Here is a 26,920-nt window from a genome sequence, read left to right as displayed (position 1 = left end):
ATAAATAAACCTGGATGAATCTCAAAAGAATCGCACTGCATGGATAAAAATCAAAAAGGTTACATACTGCATGATTCCAATTTTAGAAATGGTAAACAGAGAAGTGGTATCTAGGGGGAAAGGGGGAGGGGTGTCAAAGGGAAGTAGATGGGTCTATATGTGGGGGGCTCCACCCCCAGGGCCCCCCCCCTCCCCCGGCTGCCAAGGATGAGAATAAGTCTACCAAAACATGATCTGCTTGGGGAGGAGAGGTGGCCGATCTCTCAAAGGAGAAGGGCCAAGAGCCTTTTCCTCAATGGGCTTTTATTGGGTTCAATTTACACAGGAATACAGGTAAAGCTCATCAATCATTGTCAGCCAGTAAGGATCAAACAATAGATAACATACAAAGAACTCTGAGGGCTTATTCTGAGGCAGGGTCAGTTAGCTAAAGGGCTATAAGATTTTGGGAAACAAACTCATTTCAGGCTTGGACCTTTATCATTTAAACTGAGGGTATAAACAAAGCAGGTTTCACAGGGTTTTATGCATTCTATCTTAGGCCCGATCGCCCTGGGGAATCTGCCCTTTCCAGCACAGGACTGCACCGCCCTCTGTCATTGTTTCAGGCTTAAGTCAGACAGGGGAAGTAAGGCAGTCAAGAGATTAGGAGACTTCTTGCAGACAGAATGAGGACTCAGGCTATGCCAAAGCCCAGGGGTGAGGGTCCACACCCCCTTTTTCTATTACCGCCCCCCCCAGTCCTTCCCTGTGGGCCTTTTCGTGACCATGCCTGTCTTAGGTCGTCCCTCCCTTGAGGAATCTTACCTGTCATTGGCTAACTGGTCAAGCTCAGGGCCAAGCAGGGTAAAGTGAAGTGGGCAGAGGTGGCGTCCCTGCCAGGGAGATAAGCTTTGTTTCCTTAGTGGCTTATGGTCCCAAGGTCTCTGACTCAGCCTTAGCCCTGGGGGTTTACAGCTCCTGAAACCAGGCAGGGCGGTTCCCAACAACTAAAAAGGGAAATAAGTGGGATTCTTGTGGTGATTGAGATGCTCTGTATCTTGAGTGGGCCCCTGTCGATATCCTGCTTGTGGTACTGGACTAAAGTTTTGCCAGATGTTAACGATGGGAGAAACTGGGTAACGGGTACCTGGGATCTGCCTGTCTTATTTCTTCCAACTGCGTGTGACTCTCCAGCTATCTCAAAATGGACATTCCAATTTAAAAAATTATTCTTGATCAAATGATCGAGATTCATGAGTAGAAGCAGACACTTGCTGCCTGTAACTGACAAAGGCATAGAGCCAGAATATACAAAGAGCTTTTCTGAACCAAGAAGAAGTCAGACCACTCAGTGGAAAACTAGGTGAACATTTGAACAGGCACTTCACAAGACAAAATTCAAATAGCCTACAAACACCTGTCACAGTGCACAGCCTTATTAGAAATTGGCAATGTGAAGTGAGGATCACAATTTGATACCATTATACATCTTCCGGACTGATAAAAATGAAGAAGTCTAACATTTGGCAAGGATATGGAGCAACTGGAACTACCACCTGTCTTCAGTGGGTCTGTAAAATTTGGCAAACAATTTGGTATTATCTAATAAAGTTGTATAAGCATACCCTATAGCCTAGCAATTCTACTGCCAGATACGCTAAAAGTTTGCTCTTGCAGCCTGGGAGATAGATACAAGACCCTTATTAGCAGTATTATGTGTGATGGCCCCAACTACAGCTGCATGCAACAAAAACAGATGACCTCACAGACATAACTAAGTGAAAGAAGAGGCCAGGAACACACACACACACACACACACACTCGTGCCAGATAGAAAGAAAAATATCGTGTTTAGGGATGCTCACCAATTTTATAAAACTCTTAAAGCTATAAAAGTGGTAATTACTATAAAGTGAGGAGAGCTGTTGCTTTAGAGGGAAGGGAAGGGCTGTGCAAGGAAATTGGGGGGCAGGGGCCGCCCTGGCGTGGTGGCGATGACCTGGGTGCTGATGGCACCGCTTTGGTTCGGGAGGACCGGTGAGGCTGGCTGAACCTTGTCTTCACTTCCTGTGTGCCTGTTTATAACCAACTAACACACCTCTTCCCGCGTCAGTTCTGCCTTTGAGAAGAAATGAGGCGAAGGAGGAATCAGGTGTGGAGGGGGACGGGTGTGAAAAGAGGCAGCACGTGCAAATGTGAGGTCGCAGTTAAAAACCTGTGATGTGAGAGAGGAAAGGAGTGGAGTGTCGAAGCCACGGGTAAACCTGCTGAAATGGTGATGGGTAGGCAGCTTGCCTTTGGGTGGTGGGGTTTTTTTGTTTGTTTGTTTAACAAACACACACACACAAACGGTGCTTTAGGAATCACACAGGTTGCTCCAAGTGCTACTTCTCCGACTCCCCCCCACTTTATAAGTTGGGCCTGGGCGGAGAGGCCGAGGTTTCGTTTTACTTTGTTTTGCTTTGTTTTCACGGGCACGTTATCCCTCTCGACTTGAATCCTCCAGACTCCTGGGCACTAGGAGGAAAACGTCTGGTGTGAGCACCACACCCTCCGGCTGAGCGTCCAGGCTGAGCGTCCACCGGGGAGGCCCCGCTTCTCGCTCCTCGCCTGCCCTCGGTCCAGCGGGGACTGGAGGGCAGCGCTGGGAGAAGGAGGGTCGCGCGGGGAGAGTTCCTTCCTGAGACGCTTGGGAAGCGCTAAAACGTGGCCGCTTCCTTCCACCGCACCCGGTCCTGCTCTCTGAGCAGACTGAGGTCAGAAATTGTCGTTAGGGGTGCAGAACAGAAGTAACTGGTAGACTTTTAAAACACTACGAAATGTTGATTTTAGACAAGAAATCTGGAGCACCTTTACCTGGCGGCGGGGGGAGGGGAGGTCTTTGATTCTCCTTTCCCGCCACATCTCGCACCCCGGCTCTAATTACCCACGGCCTGCCTTGCCAAGAGGACGGGGCACCCCTCGACCGTGTGAGCCAGAAACAGGAGGATAAGTGAGCCTTTCCGGGGTCGCTAGGCAAAGCTCAGGGGACAGCGACCTACCCTCGACCTGGAAACCCGTGCTCTCGGGGCTCTCCGTGCTGGACCCGACCCCTGTCCCAGGCTGCCTAGGGCGCCTGACTCCGAGTTTACATTTCTTGGGCAAAACGGCAGTGGAGCTAAAGGCTCTTTGGAAGGCACCAGCCCGCCGCTGCAGTTTCCCTCGCCCTGCGCCCTCCTGCGAACAGCCTCTCTGGGGGGGGGGGGTGGGATTCTCCGAGGGCTGAGGCCAGCGCCAGCACCAATCAGCTCGCTCGGTGCGTGCCCCCAGCGCCGGCCACCTGGAGGGGCGATGCGGTGCTTGGCCGTGCGCGGCCCGGACGTGGAGCGCCCCCCAGCCCCGGGCGCCCGGCAGGACGTGCGGACAGCGCGGGAGCCGCCGCTGGCGCAGAGGCTCAGTGACGGGGTGGGGTGCTCCTAGGCACCCGGGTTGCGCAGAGGAAGGAACAGGAGGGAGGGGCGGGCCGAGGATCCCGTGGGGCACCGGCTCCGTGCGTGCGTGGATGTGCTTGGCCAGGGTGTACTTTTGAGGGCGACTCTGCACCAGGTAAGCGCCCCCCGCCCCGGGCCGCCTCTCACCGTGCATCTCCATCTGGACCCCAGCGCTGGTGGGCTGGGGTGGCTTCAGCGGTCGGCTCTCGCACTTGGCTCCAGGAAGCCGTTCTCGCTGAGGGGCAGGGCTGTGCTGGGGAAGGTGGGCGACTGGCCTGGTGGCCAGGCTGCAGGTTGCGATGTCCCCGCCTCCCGGCAGGACTCTCTGGGTCCCTGCCCCAGAGAGCGCCGTTATCGCTCGCCTCCACACCGCCTCACGGATCTGCTCCGCAGCTCCTTTCTCTCGCCGGACCCCATGCGACCGTGGCTGCTGTGCCTCGGTGCCCACGACCACCCGAGGACAATGCAGTGGCCGGAGCACGATCTCTGGACATGAGTGAGTGAGGGGCGCGGGGACCCTCGTTGGTCTGGGTGGCCAGGTTGGTCTGATGGTGCGGTTACCTCCAGGCCCACCTGGCCACCCCAACTCGGTTTGCTGGTGATTTCCCTAAAGTTGTACAAAATAAGGAGGGAGGAGGTGCATTGGCGGGGTGGGGTCAGCATTTCTGTCTATGCGTGCGTGTCCTGAGCAGAGACACCGGGGCGTCTTCCTGAGGCCCCGGAGCTGGCTGGAGGCGTGCAACCCCATCTCGCGGGCCGATTTGGCCAGCTGGACTCAAGGCGGGGACCACAGCGAAGCCGCCACTCAGTGGCCTTGGAGGAGGATTTGGCTCAAGTAAAGAGACCAGGGAGCCGGCAGAAAGTGTCGGGATCAGCCCCGAGTTCTGCTGCTCGCGTCCCCTTCACCCCGCGTCTGACCCCGATGGGGCGAACTGAGGGAAGGGCTCCCGCAGGACGCCCGCAGGGTGGCCTCCTGCATCCCCCAAAGCAGCAAGAGATGCAGGCGTGGAGACGTCTTCTCCATCAGCGCCCTTGGGCTGCATATACCACCGATGTTTTTCTGCCACACTTGGGCATTCCTTTTCCCTGGGTGGATTTGTGGGGACCTGGAAGTTTGTTTTTCTAGCAACTTTAGCGGATTGAGGCAGGTATCCAGCCCGGAGTCTGGGCCCGCCGGCTGGCAGTCAACTGAGACTCTTTCTCCCGTCCCCAGCCCCGGCTCACGCTTAGGGCCTGGCTGGAGGGCAGGATCTAAGAGGAGGAGAGCCTCACCCGCAGGGCTCAGGGCTCCCAAGGAGGCAGGGGCTGACTTCGATGCAGTAGGATCTCTATGCCCCGCCACATCCTCCAGTGTCAGAACCGGGCTCCCGGTTTGTACGGCGTGAGAGACAAACACTGATGATGGGCCTTTAGATCCCACAGGCTCACCCTGCCTGAGATGCGCTGGGATTCAGTCCCGCGGGAAAGGCACTTCCTTTGTGTATGGGTCAAGTTCTCCTGAGTACATTCAGACGCTGCCCCTTTCCTCCAAGGGGAAGACAGAGCAAATGAATATTCTCTGAAAACAGTTATACTTTCTCAGATCTCTCTCTGGGGTTCCAGCTCCCATCCCTGAGAGGACCTAACCCAGCATATAGAGGTGGGGGGTCACGTTGGCGCCCAGGCAGGAGCAAAAATGTGCTCCTCAATGTTCAGTCGGGACATGGGCTGGGTCAGCAGCATGGCTTCCGCTCTCACTCTCACCTAAGGGGCATGGCTATGTTATGTACATCCTGGGGGAGGGAATGAGACAGGGCCACGTGTGATCGGGAAAAACCTCTGAAGTCCTTTGGGGGGGGTCACATGCATGCATCGAAACCTTAGTTTTGGGCATCACTGGCATTCCTGCCAGAACTAGAAATCTGCATTTTGTGGCCTCATGGAAAACTGTGCTTGGGAAAGGCTCCAGTGCCCGTGCTAATGAGGGCAAGTCCCTCATGTTTTGTTCAAGGACCTCTGTTTTGTCTCCAGCTTGTCCATCTGTAATTGGACATGAGCTCTGCTTAGTCCAGAGAGCGCCTCTGTCCGAGTCAAACATCACCTGGTAACAGGAGAGCCTGCCACAGGCTCGCCCCCGCCAACCCCCTACCCCGGGCACAAGGAGGGGTTTCCGTGACAGTTCCTGCTAACTTGGGAAGGATGCTGGGGCAGATCAAAGGAGGAGCTGGGAATCCTCTGGGGAGCTACTCACGAAAGAATGATTTGGCTCTGGCTCGGTCCTCCCAGGTCTTGCCCGTTGTGAAAAGTGCCCCGAAGTTTGGGGTCTGGCCTGATGGTTGTTTACACTGAGGACAGGTGCTGCCATGTATGAAGTGCCTTCTATGTGCCAGACACAAAGCTTTGTGAAATCAGTATTATTATCCCCGTATGTCACGTGAGGAGACTGAGTTTGGGAGAGGTTAAAAAACTTGCTAAGATCATTAAGCTGAGCTTGGAACTCAGGCCTCTCTGGTTCCAAAGTCCCAGCTCTGTCCACAGGGCCACTCTCCTCCCATGACGAACACACGCACACGCAGTAGCTGAAAATTCAGAGCCACTGTGAATGCAGACTGTGATTTGTAGGTACAACAATGTCTGTGACCCCGTTAGACTTCGGCGATCGCGCTAGCCTAGGAAATGCACGCTATTCATTCCCCCTCGGACTCGGGGGTTTAATCCACACACAGAGCTCAATTCCCTCACATGGAAAATGCAAAGTGCAGTGACAGACTTACTTAACACTCACTTGCCAAACTTTCCTATGCTGCTGGTGGGAGAATAAATTGGTACAGCTTCTTTGGAGGGCATTGTAGAGACATCTCTCAAAATTTGAAATGCCCGCGCCATTGACACAGTGGTTCCGTTTTCAGGAATTTAACTTGCTGTCATGCTTGCTTATGGGCACAAAGACATACGTACAGTCTAGCATTGTTTGAGCTGTGGAAGAACAACTTACATGCTCAACACAGGGGGACTAGTTAAATACCTGGTGGTGCTTCCAGACAGTCAAATACTGTGCCATTCACCCATAGAAAAAGAAGTAGGAGAAACGGACTCTGAAACTGACATGGAACAACTTCCAAGATACATGGCTAAGTGGAAAACACGCATAGAGCGTTTACAATATGCTACCGTTCGTGGAGGAGGAAGGAAAGTTCCAAGCTATTTGCTTGTCAGTGTGAGTAACTATATACACAAAACTGAGTAGTATCTGTTGCCTCCAGAGAGAGTGGACCTGTAAACCCTTTGTATCTTTCCAATTGCAAACCATGTGATTACATTAGCTAGTTTAAAAAAATCCTCTCCTTGCTCTGTGCCTGACAGTTCTCTTGAGCTCCTCTCCAGCTGGGTGGTGTGGAGCTAACTACCCCCCACCCCAGATTGCTTGAGAGGTTCCCATTGGAATAAAAGCCAAAGTGCTGTGAGACCACACAGAGCCCATAGTATCAGGCCATCCAAAATGCCTTTCAATATGCAGGCTGTGCTCAGAAAGCTGGGGTGGAGGAGGGGTCCTTGGACCTCTCTGGGCTGGGTAGGCAAGATCTGATCCTCCAGCTTTGAAAGCAAGATGCAGAGATAGAAACTACCTCTGTTTGTATTGCCCTAATGTTCCCTATGCGGAATAAGCATCAGGGACTGGAGGGCGTTAGTAAGGGCACAGGAGGAGCACTGTGGTTGGGCACCCGACAGGGTGGAAGGTGTGTTGGGAGGCTTATTTCTAGTGTTGCGTTTGGGGAGAAACAGAGATATACTCGAAAGAAAAGGTTTGGAAATTATTCTGGAGTCGAGGGCTCTATTGCTCCAGAGGAGGGGTGAAGGTTATTTATGGGAGTTGTCACACCATCAATCATTGTGTCCCTGAATGCCCCTTTGGGTGCTTTTTATCAGCACAGATGCTTGGCTCAGCTGTCCCCCTGCCTCAAGGATTCCCTTCTGTTGATCATTCATCCTGGAGGCCAAGGGATGCACCGAGGGGATGGATGGAGGCAGGTATCGGGCACTGCCATCCCGCCTCCAGGTAGGACAGGCTGTTGCAGAGCAGAAGCAGTGCAGGAAAGGCTTGCTTCCAGCCAGGCGACATGGGGGCTCTCCCACACCGTTAGGTGGTTAGCCTTTATTGGGAGCGTTGTGTGTTCCACTTACTCTGCTAAGCGCTCTGCCTACATTATGTCACTTAATCTCTAGATTGGGTAGATGGGGGAGCTCAGGCTCATTACCATCGAGCAACTATGCCTTTCTGCTCTCCCTTTGGTGACTTTTCTGTTCTCTGCACAGTAACCTGCAGTAAGGCACAGTGGCATCACACAGGTGCTCACAGACTCGGGCTGGGGTATAACAGCATGTGGCTGAGCATTCTGTGCTTTGGTGGATGATCTGGAATCTTGGCAGTCTGAATAGGTTTCTGCAAGGCACGGTTCAAGGACAGAGCAGTCAGCCTCCTTGGTTTGGATTTCCATCTCTCTCACTTCTATCTCTCGGTGTGTGTTGAAGGCTGGGCTGAGCGGACTGTGTGTGGGGTGAGCCCGGGGGACAGCGGAAGGGGGGGAAGGAGCAATTGCCTCTGGGCTAATGAGGCCCTGTGTCTGCACCCAAGGAGGAGGGTGAGCAGGGTGGTACCCGAGCCCCAGATCTGTGCTGGGGGTCTCTTTGCTGTCTGGGAAAAACAGCCTGAGAGCTGAGAGCCGCGCTCATTGCAAACCTTTCTCCTCCCACACAGCTCACCTGCTGGGGTTCACCTCTGACTCCCATTCCGCTTCAAAAGAGGGACAACTTGGATTTTTCCCCAATTAAATTCTGGAGCACACAAGGCAGCTGCTTGTTCTGTGTGCTGCTGTTGCCCACAGGTGTGGGAGCAAGATGCTAGACCTGGCTCTCAGCTCCAGCTGCCAGAACGAGCAGGGAGCTGGGAAGACAGACGCCCCAACTGTTTTTTGTTAAAGTCACCTTATGACACAGGAAGTGTTTACATACCGTACTAGTAGCACATGATCAGTTTAGCCACTTCAATTTAGAAAATAATCTGTTGTTCAGAGCACTGGGTGGACAGAAAGATGTGCACAGCACCGCCCCTGGGCATGAGTTGCCCAGAGGCAGAGGGGGAGAGATGCGTTCACATCGCCCGCAGGGCTCTGCAGAGCACAGGACACTGGGGGGAGGTACAAGCAACGTGCTGGCTGTGCGGAGGGACTAAGGTGAATCAAAGGCTGGCCCAGGTAGATTAGTAAAGTCTTTTTGGAGGAGGTGAGTTGTTTAATTGGGCCTTGAAGGTTAGGTAGGATTTTGATAGACAAACTCAGTAGAAGCAGCTAGGAGAACACCTTGGGCTAAGGCATGGGGTTGCAATAGAATACAGAGTGTTTAAAGGTAAATTAATATCAGTAATGTCATTATTCACCCAACTTCTGCCATAGACATAATACATGGTATTTTTTAGGTACTGTATTTTGCCGTTATAATGTGCTTCCGTGTATAATGGGCACCCACGTTCTTGGCCCAAACTTTCAGGAAAAAATCTTTCATTTTAATTTTTTTATTCAGTTTTTATCTATTTATATTTAGAAGCAAAACTGATGATCATATTCCAGGGTATTATTTTGCATATAGATATCATTTTGCTTTCTAGAGTTACACTTTTAATGCATAAGCACAAATTAAAAAAAACATTTATATAGACATGGAATTAGTACTACCCATGTATGATGCACATCCTTATTTTTCCCTCAAAAATTTGGGCAAAGTGTACGCGTTATACACAGCAAAATACGGCACTTACAGAATGAAACTGTTTATATCCCCATAAAATAGTCAATCACTACAATTGTTTTGGGAGGTAAAATCAACAGGGCTTGATCATATATGAGATATTAAAAGTCAAGCCCACAAGTGTAAGACCCGTTAAGTGTAAGTTTACAGCAGATTCATTTTGCTTTAAAAAAAAACCCAACAGATGGTATTTGCCAGATGTAAAATCAGCATCTCCGTGTACGAAACCACTGTCACCGCGAGTTTTGCAGTGGGACGGCAGCAGAGCGCTGGGGACGAGGACTCAGTTCGCCTCACCATTTTATTCACGTTTGTTCACCCATTCGTTCACTCCTGCATTCAACAGACATGACCCGTGTGTCTGGGCCAAGTGCTCCTCTGAGCAGGCAGAGATCAAAGGAAAAGCCACACTCCCGGCAGCCTCCAGGACCTCAGGCAGGCCTCGGAGATAGGGCGGCTCCGTTCCAGACCACCGCAAAACAGCGAATGTCGCGATAAAGCAAGTCACGTACAAAAGTTATGCTTACACTATGGTGTAGTCTGTTAAATGTACAATAACATATATCTACAAAGTTTACATACTTTAAGTAAAAACTATTACTAAAAAATGCTAACCATCATCTGAGCCTTCGGTGGGTTGTAAGAGTTTCATTGGTGGATGGCTTCGCCCTAGCAACGTCAACCTAGTACTGATCACAGATCACCATAACAGACGTCATAATAATGAAAAAGCTTGAAATATCATGGGGATTACCAAAATGTGACCTAGAGACACAGAGTGAGCAAATGCTGCTGGGAAACTGGTGCCAACAGACTCACTCAACACAGAGTTGTCACAAACCTTCCGTTTGTAAAAATCGCAGTATCTGTGAAGGCCCATGAAACAAGTATGCCTGTCCCTGGAGGAGCTCCCAGAAGGTGACAAAGGCCACAGTGAAAACAGGGACAAAGGGCTGTGGGAAAATGTAGTATGTGTTCAATAAATGCTGGTTGCTAAAATAAAGAATCAACATGATGAATAGCACCAGACACCCCCAAGAGAATAAACCAGAGAACAGAAAATTATTTCTCTGGGTTTGGCCAGTGAATATTAACCACTTTTGTTTGTGTCCTGAAATCCGTGGCAATTGTGGTGTTCTCTGGAAAACACTGTGAAATATTTACATATTAAAATGGCTGAATATATGATAATTTTGAAATCAGAGAGCACCTTATGCTACATTCCAACCCAGGTGCCAAGGTTGAAGAAAGAAAACTGTATGGAACAAAAGCTTTCAAGTGAGAACATTGTGTCAGCTCATTTTTCTATGAATTGGGGAAAGTCTGCCAAGATTCTATTTTGGTACAGGAAACCCTCAGTCCAGCTGGGAGGGCACCAGGGCGCCCCAGGAGGACAGTGCTGGCGGTCTGAAGGCGGTGATGACTCGAGCAAGGACAACTTCAGAGGAGTAATGAGGCCAGAAGCAGCTAGAGTTGGGCTGAAACCTGAGGATCGCGTTTTCAAGATGTCAACACATATTTATTGGATGCCAAGGGGGATGGACACAAGGTTGAGGGGGAAGAAACCAAAACAGTCAGAGCCCCTGTTCTCATGAGGCTTGAAGTCGTTCAGGGGAAACACATTTATCACAAAGTAAATGTAAAGTGACACTGTGGGAGAAGCTATAAAACAGAGGTGCACGGCATGGGAAAGGTACATAGGAGAGGTCCGGGGCCGTTCAGGGAGGACCCAGGAAGCCATCCTGAAGACATGCTGGCTGAGCTGAAACCTGAGGAATGAGTAGGAGCTAAGGAGGTGAGGGGAGACAGGAGCTGGGAGAGGAGAGTGCAGGCGAAGGCCATGGCTAGAGAGAATGTGGCATGTTGAGGTACCCAAAGGCCAGTGGACTGCTGTGCAGAGAGAGAGAGGAGGCAATATCGGATAAGCAGGAAAGGTAGGCAGGAATTAGAGCCTGCAGTCTGATCAGCCACAGTGAGGATGTGGATGCTGATTGTAAAGCCATGGGGAGCCACTGAAGTACCTGAGCCGGAGGGTGACAGATTTTTCCATTTCAGGAGGACCGCCCTGGCTGTATAGTGTGGACATTATATTTGAGGTGGTCAAGAGCACACCCAGGGAGACCTAGTAGAAGACTCTTGGAGTAGTCCAGGTGACAGGTGACGGCGGTTTAGACAGGGATGTTGGTAGTGGAGATGGAAAGAAATAGACTTGAAAGGTTTAGAGTATAAAATGGACAGGAAGCGTTGGTTTGGATGTGAGAGTTGTGTGTGAAGATTTTTTTTTTAATTTTTAATTTATTGATTTGAGAGAAACATCAATTTTGTTGTTCTACTTATTGATGCATTCATTGATTGATTCTTTTTTTTTTTTTTTTTTGATTGATTCTTGCATATGCCCTGACCAAGGATCAAACCTGCAACTTTGGTGCATTGGGACGACACTCCAACCCACTGAGCCACCCAGCCAGGGCCTCGGGTGGGAAGTTTTGAGGATGAGTCCTAGGCTTCCAGCTTTGTAGTGGTGGGTGGTGGGACCGTTCCCTGAGACAGGAAGCAGTGAGAGGGGCCCAGGCTTTGGGGTAAGCATCGCAAGTTCAACCTCAGACATGCTGTGCTTAAGGAGCCTTTGAACCATCTGAGTCGGGAGCTCAGCGGGCCAGGTGGACAGGTAAGCAGTACTTTGGAGGAGAGGAGAGGACTGGTAGAGGCAGGCCTTGGTAAGTCACCAGCACCGGGCATAATGGAACCCACGGGATGGATGACACTGCCCAGGGAGAGAGGAAGGGAAGACTTAGAAGAGAAGGCCTGGATGGACTTGCAGGAGAGGAGGATAGGCCTGAAAAGGACACAGAGAAGGACGGTCCTGAGAGAGAGACAAAAACACATAGGAGGTGGAAATAGCATGAAAACCAAGGGCGGAGTATTTCCTAAAAAGAAGAGAAAACTTGGCTTCTGCTGAGAAGTTGGTGAAAGTGAGGACCGATAGAAGTCCCTGGGCTTCAGAAACATGGAGGGCAGGGGTGACTCAGACAAGCGCTTCAGTGATGCGGCTGGCACAGTCAGACCGTAGTTGGTGGGGGAGAGGAAAGGGGGGAAGTGGATCTTGTACACGTGAGTAAGCCTTGCCAGAGGTTTGGCTGTGATGGCCGAAGAGTTAGGGTGGCTTCATAATGCTTCTTTTCTTTTTAAACCTCATCCGAGGACATTTTTTTCATTGCTTTTAGAGAGAGAAAAAGGGAGGGACAGAGAGATAGAGAAATATCGATGTGAGAAAGAGTCATCGATCGGTTGCCTTCTCGTACATACCCTGACTGGGGATCGAACCTGCAACTGGAGTATGTGCCCTGACTGGGAATTGAACCCATGACCTTTTGGTCTACAGGATAATGCTCCCCACCAACTGAGCCACACCAGCCAGGGCTGGTTTCATTATGTTTTAGTGGGAGATGATTGAATACATTTAAATACCAATGGAAAAGATCCAGTTGAATGGAAAAGTTATAGGTTAAAGGAAGGATAATTCATAATGTGAGATTCCTAAGAAGATGTGTGAACAGCGTCTAATGTGCAGGTGGAGGGACTGGATTCGAGAGGGGGTGGGACCACTCTTTGGGCCAGCTGGAGAGGAGGAGGAGAGGACAAGGGCGGATGTCTGTGTGTTTGTATGTGGCAGTCAGCAATGAGGGTGCTGCCATCGAAGGAAGGGTGGATAGCTGGGAGACAGGATGGAGGAAGAAGTTTGTTTAATAGGAGCGATGAGAACAGTGAAGAGAAAGAGTGAAGAAAGTAGAGAAAAATGATAATATTGGACCCCTTACTGGCTAGGTGACACTGAACCCATTTTCTTACCTGTGAAAGGGGAGTAGTGACGATGTCGCTTACTCCTCAGAGTTGTGCCTGGCCCGTAGCGAGCCATCAGCAAACACAGGCTGCTGTTTTCATTTCCGTCCTCACCATCAGCGCAGCGCTGCACACATAGTAGGTTTTAGTATGAAACGGTCATTAGGACTCCCAAATTGTTAGTACCTAAGAAGTAGATGGACATCTCCCATCGACACTGGTCTCGCCTCCCATCGCTGAAGCACCGATCTCTCTCTTCTCTAAGCACTTGGAAGCGTTTCCACCACTTAATGCTGAGGGATTTGTAGGTGGTGCTTAGCCAGGGCTGATTCTATTACGGAATTTAATCATATGGGCAGGGCACAGGGCCAGGGTGAAGAGAGAAGAGGTTCAATTAATTCAAGAGCCCAATCTCTTATGGCCTCATTCATATACAGAGGACATTCATTCCTTTATTCCTTTCAAACGCCTGTTGAAGCCAACTTTGGGCCAGGCCTGCACCCAGACTGAGATGCAGAGATGGAGAGGAATGGCTCCTGCCTTCAGGTATTAATCCGATCATATAAAAATTGTAACGACTGTATCAGGTGCTGGGAGCACAGGAGAAAGAGCCCTTAGGTGTGCCCAGACTAGGCAAGGAAGGCTTCCCAGAGTGGGTAGTGTTTGAGCTGGGCTGTGAGGATGAACTTTGCAGGCAAGGGAAACTTCCTGCGCATTCTAGGCAGAGGGAGGCCACAAAGCTCAAGAGATGTCAGGGGGAACTGAAACTATATATAACCCAGGAATGTCAGAACAGGAGGTGTCTGGTTATGAAGACGAGATGAGAGACCAGACAGCAGAGAGACTGGCGAAGGGCCTTGACTTGACCCTGTAGGAGGTGTGGAGCCTCCGCAGATTTTTGAAGAGAGCAGAGTGACTGGTCAGGAGACAGTGGTGCTAGTGCAGGTGCAGGCTGACCAGACACCATTTCTAGTGATGTGGGTCCAAGGTATGGCCACGGGAGCAGATGAGCAAAGTGAAACTAGAGCCACTGGCATTGAGAAGGTCATGGATATTGGAGGCAGTGGTGATAGAGAAGGCATCTTTGTAAAATCGAGACTTTCTAGGTGATGGCAGAACCTTAGATGGAGGGGAGGCCATTGCTAGAGTCCTCGATGAGGGAGAGTCAGCGATGGGGCAAAGGATAGAATGAAGAAAAATCGAGTAGCAGGGACTTCAAAGGAATAAGGATTTTTGCAAGATAATGGAAATAAAACACCCCACCTCTAATTCTGGAAAGCAGAACAGATTCATGAAAGATTTGAACAGTTGCTTCTTATTTCCGAGGTCAGGCAGCCACCCCAAAACAGGTAGGACAGATTTCCAAGATTGCAGACCATCAAGTACTGCTTGAGGACACCATACGACAGATGCATGCCAACAGATTCAAGATCTCAGACATCAGCTGAGTCCTCGTGGTGACTGCACAATCCCTGATGTTGTCCTGGGCATAGTCCCTTCCCCAGGCCCCTCAGAGAACCACTTCCAACCCTTTGCTGAGGTCTTAATGTTACTGAGCACATCCTCTCACTATGGCAAAGGAGTCAGACAAACGGCATCTTTCATCTCAGAGAGCTGCTAGTTCAACACCACTCTTCTCTTAGCAGGGGGGTTTCTTTGTGGACCCATTTCTTTGTGGGGCACCTATCTACTCTCTACTCAGTGCTGTGCTGGGCACACTGGAGGATTCAGAAAAATGATAGATATGTCCTTGCCCTCAAAGATCTCATAGTCTAATTAGAAGAGCCAGAACAGAATAGCTGCAATAGTAAGAGTCCATAAATACCTTCCGTAGTTTAAGGTAGGTGGTTGGGTAGAGTCAGGAAAGGAGGTAAGTGTAGTGCGGTATCTAGACAGGAGTGAAGGGAGATGGAAAAGAGAGAGTAGAGAATCTAAGGTGACCTGCAGGGTTTTGGATGGGGGAGGAGGCCTGAGAAGGGGTGGTGCCATTGGGAGAGACAGGGAGTGCAAGGAGGAGAGAGTGGGAGTGGAGGCGCAGAGCTCAGATTGGGAAATGGAGAGTCTGCAGGCTTCTTTGGGTGGAGGAGGCTGTGGAGCTCATCTGCTTTGTTGAGATAAAGGGAAGTGCTGGGGTGTGTCAAAAACACGTTTTAACAAAGGGAAAACAAGAGTTAACTAGGAACCAAATGAAGACAGGGGTAATGCAAGGATGGAGAGGGACATGCTCCAGAAATGTAAGACTGGGTAAGATTGGCGATTGATTGGTTATGAGGGGACACACAGAGGGAGACAACTGGGCATGGGGACTGGATGGGTGGCGGTGCCATTAACGAGGAGGAGGACTACAGGAGGAAAACCAGGTAAAATGATGCGTTCTGTCTGGGACCATTCAAATTGCAGATTCCTGTGGGATAGCTCAGTGTACAGTGTCTGGGGCCACTTGGGAGTATAATTCTGAAACCAAAGGAGAGTTCAGCCCCAATATATAGCTTTGGGAATCACCCATAAACAGGGGAATGCCTAAGGCAGGCATGCTGGGCAAGGGTGGAGTCTTGGGAAGGATTCGCATTTGTTAGGGGAGTGGGCCAGAAGAGGCAAAGAGGGAAGAGTCAGGGCGGCCCGAGCCAAGCCAGGAGAGGCAGGGTCAAGAATGGCTAAAGAGGAGAAAAAGTTAAGGATAAAGAGAGAGCTTCACGTAGGAGTGAACAGTCAACAGTAGATTGTTTCAGACGGGCAACACGGGGTCATTGAAGACCTTTGTCTCAGTTACAGAGTAGTGGGTGGAAGTTGGAAACCAGATTTCAGTGAGCTAAGAATGAATAAGTTGTGAAAAATAGAGAAGCAAGTGTACACAAACATTCGAGAGGCTTTGCAGCGAAGGGGCAGAGAAATGCTGCCGTGGCCGGATGATTGTTGCGAGGGTGTGTGGACTTAGAGTCCTAGCAGCTTCACTGGGAGAGAGGAGAGAGGTGGTTGGGGCATGTGAGGAGAGATGGTAGGATTTTTTAAAAGATTTTATTTATTTATTTTTTACAGAGAGAGGAGGGAGGGAGAAAGAGAGGGAGAGAAACATCGATGTGTGGTTGCCTCTCGCATGTCCCCAGCTGGGGACCTGGCCCACAACGCAGACATGTGCCCTGACCAGGAATTGAACCAGTGACCTTTCAGTTCATAGGCTGATGCTCAGTCCACTGAGCCTCACCAGCCAGGCCGATAGGTTGTTTTTAAGAGTGGAAGAAACCTGACTGTGTCCATAGGCTGAGGGGATAGAGCCGCAAGTGGGAGGTCCAGGCCGAGAATATCCAGTGGGGCCTGGACTGGAAGCAGAGGGAGCAGGTGGGGTCTAGACCACAGGCAGGAGGCTGGACTGACCAGGAGGAGGACTCTTTCTTTAGCCGTTAGACCCGGAGGGAAGAGGGTGAAGTTTGGGGTCATCCTAGATAAGATTGTGGGCTAGGCTAGGGGTGGGGGCAGGAAGATCAAATCGTTCACCACTGACCCCAGAAGTTGCCTCAGCCTCTCCCTTAGGGCACCCACAGTCCAGCAACCAAAGGTGTAATGCCTGGTACAGAGGGGCCTCCTGCCCCAAGCTCCAGGGCTATGGTGGGCTTAGTTCCCATTGTCATGATGTGCCCAGTTCTTAAACAGCTGTAAGAACACCCCTGCATCCGTCTACCTATTTTTCCATGCAGCTACATACAAGGCTTACTAGGGGTCAGACACAGGGCCGGGTGCTGGAGACACAATGGCAAAAAGGCAGGCAAGTCCCCTGCCCCTCCGGAGCCTCTAGGCTAGTGTGGGCCAGCCCCTACCGACATCTTGGGTCTGGTCCTTCTTTGTTGTGAGGGGGCTGTGCTGTATTTGGTGGAATGTATCACAGCATCCCTGGCCTCTACTCATGAGATGCTAGCAGCACCACCCCCGCCCCAACTGTGACCACCAAAAAAATATGTCCCATCATTGCCAAATGTTCCCTTGGTGGACAAAATCACCCCTCCCCAGGGAGAGGATAAAAAGTATTACCAAACAAATGGTCACAAAAATAAAAATAAAATTCCCAAGTAGAAAGATGCTCTGAATAAAAACAAGCAGGTCCCATGACAGAATGAAAGGAGACTTACTTTGGGTTTGATCACGAAGCGAGGCCTCATGGGTAAAGGAACACTTAAACAAAGGCCCAAGGAGCCTTTCACAGGGGGAATGTGGGGCTGAACTTCCTGGCCAGAGAAAGTTCCCAGGGCAAGAAAGGGGTCTGCAGTTGGTAGGACAGAAAGAAGGGCGATTGGCTGGGACCAAAGGGAAAAGTGGTATAAGATGAGACGGGAGAGGCAGGCATTCTAACAGTAGTCCAAACATCTGTGCTGTGTATTCAGTGGGAATGAGATATGTGTGGATTATTTGAAGAAGATTGTCCTCTGCTGAGTGGCAGTCGGTGGGGAAATGATTATGGTGGTTCAGGCAAGAGACAGAGGGTAGCCTGCAGCGTGGCAGGGAAGGTGGAGGGATGTGGATGCACCGGGGACTTGCCTCCGTGTTCCTGATGCCTTGTGTGTTTTGGTCATACCCGAGGGCTGGTGGTACTGACTCTGGGACCACTTTAACTCTATTCAGTAGTATTTATTGATCACCCAGTGTGTGCCTGGCGTGTAAGACACTGCCCCACGCAGCTCCAAGTCTAGGGGGGAGACAGACACCGAACAGCATCATGTGGAGGTATGTGATTTTCCAAGCGTAAACTGTTGTGGAAGCCTGTGGAAGGGGCACTAACGAGCCTGGGGGAAGGAGAGTCCGTGAAAAGTGGAGGAGGTGGCACCTAGACTGAGTTATTACAAACTCAGTAAACCAGTGACGTGCAGCAGAAGGGGCGTGCCAGGCCGGCCCAACCCTGCAAAGACATGGAGAGGGCTGACAGCACAGCAGGGCAGAAGCCTATGACCTGGGATGGGGCAGGTGAGAGGGGGCCAGATCACAACAGCAGATGCAACCTTTGGGTCTCAAGGGGCAAGTAACAGCATGACGGAAACAGGGACGGATGAGAGGTGTGGGGTCTCCAAGCTCCTAGTCTAGTCTCTTCCAGTGCATCCCTCCTCTGGATACCACAGATTCTGTGTGAAGTCTGGGGCTGCCCAAGACCGCTGGGTATCCCCACCATGGCTACCGAGGGCCCTCACCCCACCCCACCCCACCCCACTCCTGGCACACCAAGCGACATTTCAGTTCGCAAGCCCAGCCCTCGCTCCCCTGCGCTGGGCTCTCACTCGTGCTGCTCCCTAAGCCCTGAAAGGAAGTCCCCAAAAGAGAAATCGCAAGACTGTTCTCCCAGTCAAAATAACTACTACCCACTGAAGTGCATAGGGATTTCTTTAGTAAACCCGCAGCCACTTCCAACGGTGTAGAAACACATTTTACGTGAAAAGATATTTGTGACCTGTCGTTAAATTATAAAGTAGCGTGTAGCAGTATAACCCCTGTAAGTACGTGTATATGTCTCAGAGTAAAACGAAATATTATCAGTGCTTATCAGCAAGTGGACAGAGTTACAGGGGATGTTAATTTTATCCTTTGACTTCTGCACTTTCACCATTTCCTAATGCACAATTATTACTTTTATGACAAGAAACAAGCAGCAAACAAAGCCGCTCTAGGCATCTATCCATCTAACTGGTTTCTGCACCTGCCTCCCCTACCCCCGCCCCCACCCCAGTGACTGACCTTGGGCTCCTTGTAGACATAGCAGCGTTTCCTCCAGGACTGCGAGCGAGACTAATTCATTAAGTGCTTTCAGCCCCGAGGATGACAGGAGCCAGGAAAGCGTCAAGTCTTGTTACTACAACAGCCGGTAGCCTTGATGTCTGTGTGTGTATTTATTAGCAGGACTTGGTGTACCATCCTCCCCCGCGCTCCGGGGCCTTCCCAGCGGACTTGGGTAGAGATCACATTCTCAACCCGGTGCAGCCCATCGGTCAGAATCAAGTCAGGTCCAGCTCACCGGAGGATTAAAACAACAACCCTGACCCAGGACGCAGAATGAGCTTGAAGGACTGGGGCTGGCGAGGTGTCAGGTGAACAGGGGGCTCAGGAGCAAACTGGATTCTAAGGTCACTGTAAGCTAACAATTATTGAATGCCCTTTTCCTGCCAAGCATTGGGTATTGTTCTTTACACACTTTTTCTCCAGCTAAACTTCACACCAGTTCTGTGAGGAATTATTCCCATTCTAGAGCTGTGGAAACTGAGGCTCAGAGGGTGTGAATAACTAGTGGGTAGCAGTGCTTAGGTTTTAACTTGGCTGTTTCTTCGCTGAACACCCCTTTCCCAACCTACCACCGCCTCCCTATTTAATGGATACTGCTTTAAGTCAGGGGGGTTTATTGGAGAATATTCTATTGATTTTGGCTTAGAAGTTGCACAGCATGGAGAAGATGCCATATGCTATTGTTAAGTGGATGGATGGATGGATGGATGGATGGGAATGAGCGGATGAATGAATGAACAAAATGATGATTTTTACAAGGTCATGTAATCATATAAAGGCAGAGAGGTAATCGCATTAGTGACCGATCTCATAGATAATTGCTACAAATGGATGTGACCAGGATTCAATAGCTCTGTCTGTTCCCCACCCCAGGTTAACAAGTGTGTGCCTTTAGTGGAAGTCAACACCAGGTGAGTCATGGGTTATTTTAAAAGATTTTATTTATTTTTAGAGAGAGGGTAAGGAAGGGAGAGAGGGAGAGAAACATCCAAGTGTGATTGGTTGTCTCTCATATGCCCCCAATGGCTGACCTGGCCTGCAACCTAGGCATGTGCCCTGACTGGGAGTTGAACCAGTGACCTTTCAGTTTGCAGGCCACTGCTCAGTCCAATGAGCCACACCAGCCAGGGCTAGAGAGGCATGTTTTGAGTGCTGGAGAGAACTGGGATCATGCTGGGTATGTGGCTCAGTCCGGGCTCACAGATCAGATGGAGAAGAAGTATCAGTCCTTCCCATGCACAGAGCTAGAACGGTGTTCTTTTCATTTGTGAACTGGTTACCGGGTGTCCTAGCACTTGGCCTGCAGGGCTCCATCCTCTGGGTCTAGGGACACAGAGCAGCAAGGAGGCCCAAACAGTGTGCTTCCCGGGCTACTTGTGAGGGAAATGCTTTGTTATTTTTTTTTCAAGTTTGTACCAAACCGGCAGCCATTTCTCCATGCATGCGCTGTTCGCTTTAGGAATGCTCGAGGTTGGTTATGGGGTCAATGAGTACAAAGAGGGGGACACTTTGGTGCTCATTTCTTATCTCCTTACTCACCTTCCTGGCTGTGCTTAGAGCTCACATTGTCCTTTCCCAGCTCTGCATTAGTCAGCCAGCAACAGAATGAAGGCCACTGTGTCCAGGCCGCTGCGGGAGCCTGGAAGAGAAATATTTGGGGCAGCATGCTGGCCCTTGTCTCCAGGGTCTCACAGCTGCCTTGGAGAGAGAATGGGCATCAGTGTTAGATTACAGGGCAGTGCCGTGGCCGTGACCGTGAAAAACCCAGGAGCAAAGGGGCCGCAGGACACTGGCCTGGCCAGTTTCTTCTTCTGAAAAATGAAGGCTGTTGGGTTGGACTCTGCTTTTTCCTATCTGCCTTCTACTCTAAGGATGTGTAGTTCTTCCACCACTAGTCTAATGAAGTTCATCAGGGAAGGCTGGAAGGAGCTGACTTCTGAGAAGGGGCACGGGACCCTTGGGAGAACTGCGTCTCTGCCTGAGAGCAGATTCATGATCCCTGGTGGTAGGTTGTAGTAAGTCCCATTTTATAGATGTGGAAACTGAGGGCCAGGCCCCTCTCCCCAAATGACAGGGAAATCCTAATGCAGCCTTCACTGTCTGAGAAGACGTGCTTTCCCAGAGGCCTCAGCCAGGTGTGTGGAGGAGTCAGGCTCCCTCTCCTCGACCTTCCCCCAGACTTCAGCCTTGGTGCTTCCTCGCCAGCCCATCCAATTTGGTTTGGGGAACTTCTTTTAAAAATTATTTCTAAGAGATCTCTCACATACACACTGAGTGAGCTCTTTTTATTTTATTCGGGAAGTCATAAATGGCTCTCAGGCTAAAAGAAACCTGAACCAATCAAAGAACTTCCCAAGGGCCTCAAAAGAAACAAGAGTCCCAGAGCTGGCAGGAAATTGAGCTGATGGAGACACCATGTGGGTGCAGGGTAACCTCGACAAGGGAACCACTGGCCAGCATTTTCATCTGCCTCTGTGTGTTAGGACATCGATGCTGTCGTGTGCACCATCGGCAGGCTCCTGAGTGTTCTCTGACATCAGGGCAGAAGCGGGAGAAGAGAGTGAGGCAGATAAAAGTCTTCACATTTGAGGCGTAGGGAAACGGAGCCACACATGGAGAATGAGCGTTGGTTTAAGTCCTATGGATAGGCTTTGGGTTCTTCAAATAGAAGCAGTTGCCCACACTCTGATTCAGTCCTCCAAGAGCTCAAATTCTATAAGCACAAAGACTTCCTATTACATTTAATTCCCTTCCTTTCTGTTTCTCTTCTGTGCAAGGCAAGGTGTCAGGTATTGGTAGGGCAACAAACTTGCCCAAGATTCTCCCAGCTCCAGCACTGAAAGTCATCCAGGGAGCCCTCCGAGTGCCAGGCAACCCAAGATGGTTGGTCACCCTAAAGGCATGCCATAGCTTTGAAAGAAACCCCTGTCGGGGGACAATGTTCCCTTCTGAGGTGGTCTCACATGGTAGTTGAGAGCGTGGGCTCTGGGTACCTGGCCAGGGTGCATGCAGATCCTGGTTCCAGTCTGCATCCATACCAGACCCCAGGGCAAGTCAGTTGGGCCTCTGGGCCTCAGTTGCCTCATCTGTACAATGGGAATAATGTTAGACTCTACCTCTAGAGATTTCTATGTGAAATCATATGAATCAACACATGTAAAGCACTTTTATTTAGAACAGTGCCTGTCTCATAATGAGAGCTCAGTAAATGTTAGGTACAATTGTTATTTTGTCAGCATATGCCTGTTACAAAGATCATAAGATTTCAGAATCGATGGGATGTCTTCTTCATAGATGACATCTTAGTGCCCCCAGATTTAAAGCACTTCACACCTCACAGCGACACCCCCTTCCATGTTCACCTCCTGCCCTCTTTTGCTTCCGCTAATGGTGGTAACAGTTGCAGCTGGTGGAGGTTTGTTGGAACGGCGTCAGAGAGGATGCCACTTCACCTGGTAGCAGGGCAGGTCGGGTGTGATGGCTAAGTACCTCTCAGACTTGAATGCACCTGGAGATGTTGTTCAATGTGGGTCCTGAGTCAGCAGGTCTGGGTGGGGCCCAGGATTCTGCATGTCTAACAAGCTCCTTGGTGACATCCATGCCACCGCTCAGGGGACTACACATACTCTGAGAGCAAGGCCACACCGAGGGCCAGCCTGTGTGAGTCTGAGACAAAGCTCTGAAATCCACATGCAACTGAAGCTCTTCAGGTTAGAGCATCAGTGCTGGAGGCGGGTGGGAGCTGCTCAGGCTGCTGGGGAGAGCAGCCCGGGCCGGGGAAAGCTGGCTGGGCGCCAGGATGCTCAGCAGTGTTGAAATCTCGCTGAGGAGTGTCACAGCTTATTTCAGCTACCAGAGCTGGTCCAGGACGAGTGCTTCCGTCATCCCCTTCTCGTCTGCTTGCGTCCATGGATTTGCTCTCTTGGGCAGTGGGCAGAGGAGTGTAGTGCTCCACCAGGGCCCAGGGGTCACACACGGTGAGTGCCGGGCCCAGCGGGTGTCTGCGGAAAGGTTCAGAACTGCTGGCCAGAAGAGACAGAAGCCCCAAAGCTGGGCCTCCAATCTCCCCACACCAAACGGCCCCAGAGCCACCTGGCCTGGGAGAGATCTGCTACTTCAGCCACTCAGAACACCGGCTGCCTCCACTTTGGGTGGATGGACCCAACTCTCCCAAACTAACAACCTGAGTACCAAAGTAAGCATAGACAGCGGAGCCCTCACACTCAAGGCATCTCCACTCCTCTGTAGGAGCCTTGAACTGTAGAGTCCTCTTGCCATCCCTCTCCCAGGCAGCAGAGTGCTACCACCCTCAGGCACAGCAAGCGTGCTCTCCGCTCTCTGGCCTGTGCAAATGCCAGAGAAAGCTTCCTGGGAGAGGTCAGAGATGGAGCTGGACCACCGATTCTGCCTGCTGCTGCCTGTGTTCCCTTCGGCCAGGCTTGTGCTAATTTGAAAAACAGCTTTATGGTAACGAGTGCTGAGAGCACTCTGTAGACCCCAGCACAGCCCAGGGAAGAGATTTGAGCGCACAGCCTCTCCAGTCTACTCCCCTCCACTTCCGCGCTCAGCAGCCAGACACTTTTAACCCCCCACACGTCTGCCCACTGTCTTGCACATTTGTAGCTGTCACTTCGGATTGCCCCCGCGTGGCTGCTCTGCGCTGGCCGGGCCTTCTCCTTTCTTCCCAGAACCTTCCCCAAGGACAGCCCGGCAGTGATAAAGCCTTCCACTTTCTTTTGTTCCTCTTACTCGGTGAACCCCAGCCCCAGCTCCCAACCCCTACCTTGCAGAGCCTGCCCAGCCCCCTGGCGCCCCCATTCCTGCAGCCACCTGGGATGCAGCCTCATGCTTCCTGATGGATTCTGCAGAAGCCGAGGTTCCAAATACAGCTGCTGTCCCACCCCATTTCCCCTGAAGGAAAGCAATGGTGTTCTGATGAGCCTCACAACAAGAATCAGAGTAACGGTACCCCAGAATTGTGCCGTATCCCTCCAATTCCTACAGCCAGACTGGACCCTGAGGCTGTTTGTCATTTGCTTTATTGTGATGAAACACAATGTAAAAATTACCGTTAACATACAGTTCAACAGTTTTCAGTCTATTCCCGTTGTTGTGCCACAGACCTCTAGAACTTTTCATCTCGAAACAGGGAAGTTCTTACCCACTCACCATAATTTCTCCTCCCTCCCCCCAGCCCTTGGCAACTACTTCTCTACTTTACGTTTCTATGGTTTTGACTACTTTAGATACTTCATCTGAGTGTAATCGTTCACTGTTTGTCCTTTAGCGAGTGGCCTTTCGTGCTTAGCATGTATAATGTCCTTGAAGTTCAGTCATGTTGTGGTACGTGTGACAAGATTCCCTTTTAAAGGCTGCATAATATTCCACTGTGTATAGACACCACCTTTTCTTTATTTGTTCATCTCTTGATGGACACTTGGGTTGCTTCCTCAGTTTTTTAACCCCTTATTTCGCAGCTGCTCACCCACATTAACAAAGTGGCTGGCCCCAGACCACAGAGCCAAGCAGACACCTAAGCAGGGTTTTTATGGTTGTCTCCTGGGCTCCAGCAGGAACATTCAGGGGCTCTGGTCTGACCTGAGGGTACTGGGATAGGCCCGCCTAGATTTTTGCAGGCGGAGAGGCAGGGGGTGGCATCCAGGCAGGTCCTGAGGACCGTCTGCCTGTGAAAATATCCCACTCTGGGTTGGGTGTGGTCAGATGTCCTGTGTGGATGCACAATGGATTTTTTATATTAGGGAATCATTGTTAGGGTTTTTTTGAGGTGTGCTAGTGGTATTGTGTTATATGTTTAAAAAAACTGCTTTTAGAAATGGATACTAAAATGTTCATAAATTACATGTATGATGTCTAGAGTATGCTTCTAAGTAATCGGTAGAAAGTGGGGATGAAACAGGGCTGGGGCTCATTATACCATCCTCTCTACTTTCTGTGTTTTACATTTTCCATAATAAAGAAGTTTTAATTAAAAAAAAGCTTTCAAGCTTACATCTGGATAGGGCCACACTCTGTTTAGTTAGGATTAGGGTCAGATGGATATAACAACTTTTTAAAAGTGGCTTAAATAAGATAGAAATCTATTTCTCTCTCACGTAAAAGATGTCTAGCCATGGGCAGGCAGGGTGGAGGCAGCAGCTCCCTGGTGTCGTCAGAAGCCCAAGGTTCCAGATTTCTGTTTCAACCTCTAGAACATGGCTGTCTCAGTTGTCAAGTTCACCTCATGGTCCAGGAAGGCTGCTGGAGCGCTAGCCATCACATCCTAATAGACCAGGAAGAAAATCAGAGGAGCCAATAGGAGGATGCTTCCATCTACGTCAGCTCGCTTTCAGCAGCCTTCCCAAGAGACCGAATAACACTTCCACTTAAATCCACTTGGTCAGAATTTGGTCACATGGCCACATGAGATTTGAGGGAATCTGAGAAATAATAGTTTTTGGTTTGGAGTGGCAAAATGCCCAGCTAAAAACTGAGGTTCTCTCAAAATATTACACCCTATATGATTCAATTTACATAATATTCTCGAAATGGTGGAATTAGAGAAATGGGCAACATAAGACTGGGTGCCAGGGTTGGGGGTGTGGGGAGGGGAGGCGGTGACGGTGGCTATCAGAGGGTAGCCCCGGGATCCTCGGGAAGGGGCTGCTCTGTATCCTGACAGTGGAGGTGCTCATGTGAATCTGTCCCTGTGATACAGTTGCACAGAACTAAATACACGTATGCAAACACACAGGCGCTCCTGTAAAACTGGTTAGAACTGAACATCACTGGGTGCTGGGTCCTGGTGGGCTACTGTGTGGCAGGGTCCCAACATGTTACCCCTGGGGGAGCCTGGGGGAAGGGTATGATGGGAATCTCTATTGTTTCTTACGATCTGCATGTTAATCTACAGTCTTCTCAAAGGATTGAAGAGACAAAAATGAAACAGGGTCCTATCACTAACGAGGAAGGGGAGATGTTATAAGCAGTCTGTGCCATAAACCTAACTCTCTGCTGTAAACCGTCCAAGCCTCTCAGCATAAGCAAGACTCCAGCCTAGCAGGAAGGTGCCTCCCAGGCAGCCCGTACTTGCCCATGGAGGGGAGGAAAAACATTCTCCCGGAACTCCCAGGCTCAAGAGCTGGCTCTGTGGCATAAACTAACAACAGGCAGATAAGCCAAGATAAAAAGTATACACATTGATTCATTTTTAATATTACAGGCACAGGGGCACCAGAGTGGGGAAAGTAAATACCCAAAAGGTGGTGACATATACAAGTGTATATATCATCTTACTAAGGGAAGGGGAGGAGGAATGTAGGAACTTAGGGTAAAATAAGTGATTTTTAGGAAAGATGAGTGGGCTCTTAAAAGAGCAGATAGGAGGTATGACCGTTTGTGACAACGTTCATCTGCGTGTGACGTCGACTTCTAGTCTCCCCTGTGACGGGAGTCAATCCTCCCTGGGTGATGGATGACACTCTTGAGAAGGGACTTATGACCACTGAATTCTCTTTGGCCCACAAGGGGAGTTCAGAGACAGCCCCTCCACGCATCTGCTGTTTTTCAAGTGCCTTCAGCTCAAAGTAGTAAATATACCAAAATGACGTATGTTGGAAGGGCGTGTCCTGAACTTCTTCGCCAGGTTGACGTTGTTCTCATGAAAGCATAAACCCCTAGAGGGCCCAGCCCCAAGGTGTGTCCTGCATTTATGAAGCATTTACGTCCTCACCTATATGATCCTGAATGGAGCCAATGAAACTGATCATTTTCTACCCCCCAGAAGCTTCGATTCTAAGAAAGCACCAACATCCTCAGCGGTGCCGCCAAACTAACAGAGAATGAAGATGGGTCTTTGTCCAATCGGAAGGGGCAGTGAGCACAAAGGGACTTTTTGGATCCGCGGGTAGCTGCAATGACTATATGAGAGGCGGAAGGGCTGAAGCATACTTTAAACTGACTTCCAAAGAATCCCGCCAGTCATCTCCCTCCATGTTCTGATGCTCTTTCCTCAAGGCATTACCCAGCAGCAGCTGCTGTTCCTCAGCCCAGGGCTGCTTTGCTGAACTTGCCTGTGCCCCTCGGGGAGGAAGTGA

The 26,920-nt window shown here is 50.3% G+C and overlaps 1 protein-coding gene across 3 annotated transcripts in view; it reads left to right on the top strand.

Annotated features, from left to right (window-relative positions):
• The first annotated feature begins 3,461 nt into the window (after positions 1-3,461).
• Positions 3,462-26,920, top strand: part of LOC112297343 (protein FAM163A) — a 48,622-nt gene continuing 25,163 nt past the window's right edge. For 2 of the 3 annotated variants that reach the window (XM_045189126.2, XM_024552159.3), the window contains exons 1-2: positions 3,462-3,567; positions 3,772-3,948. The gene's annotated coding sequence lies outside the window, so the exon portion shown is untranslated. The remainder of the gene's footprint in view (positions 3,568-3,771; positions 3,949-26,920) is intronic. The other variant, XM_053916282.1, reaches the window with a different exon arrangement.

The sequence above is a fragment of the Desmodus rotundus genome, chromosome 12, assembly GCF_022682495.2.
Source record: "Desmodus rotundus isolate HL8 chromosome 12, HLdesRot8A.1, whole genome shotgun sequence".
In the NCBI taxonomy this organism is placed as follows: domain Eukaryota; kingdom Metazoa; phylum Chordata; class Mammalia; order Chiroptera; family Phyllostomidae; genus Desmodus; species Desmodus rotundus.
Note: the sequence above shows the minus strand (reverse complement) of the source record. Positions and strands in the feature narration are given on the sequence as shown.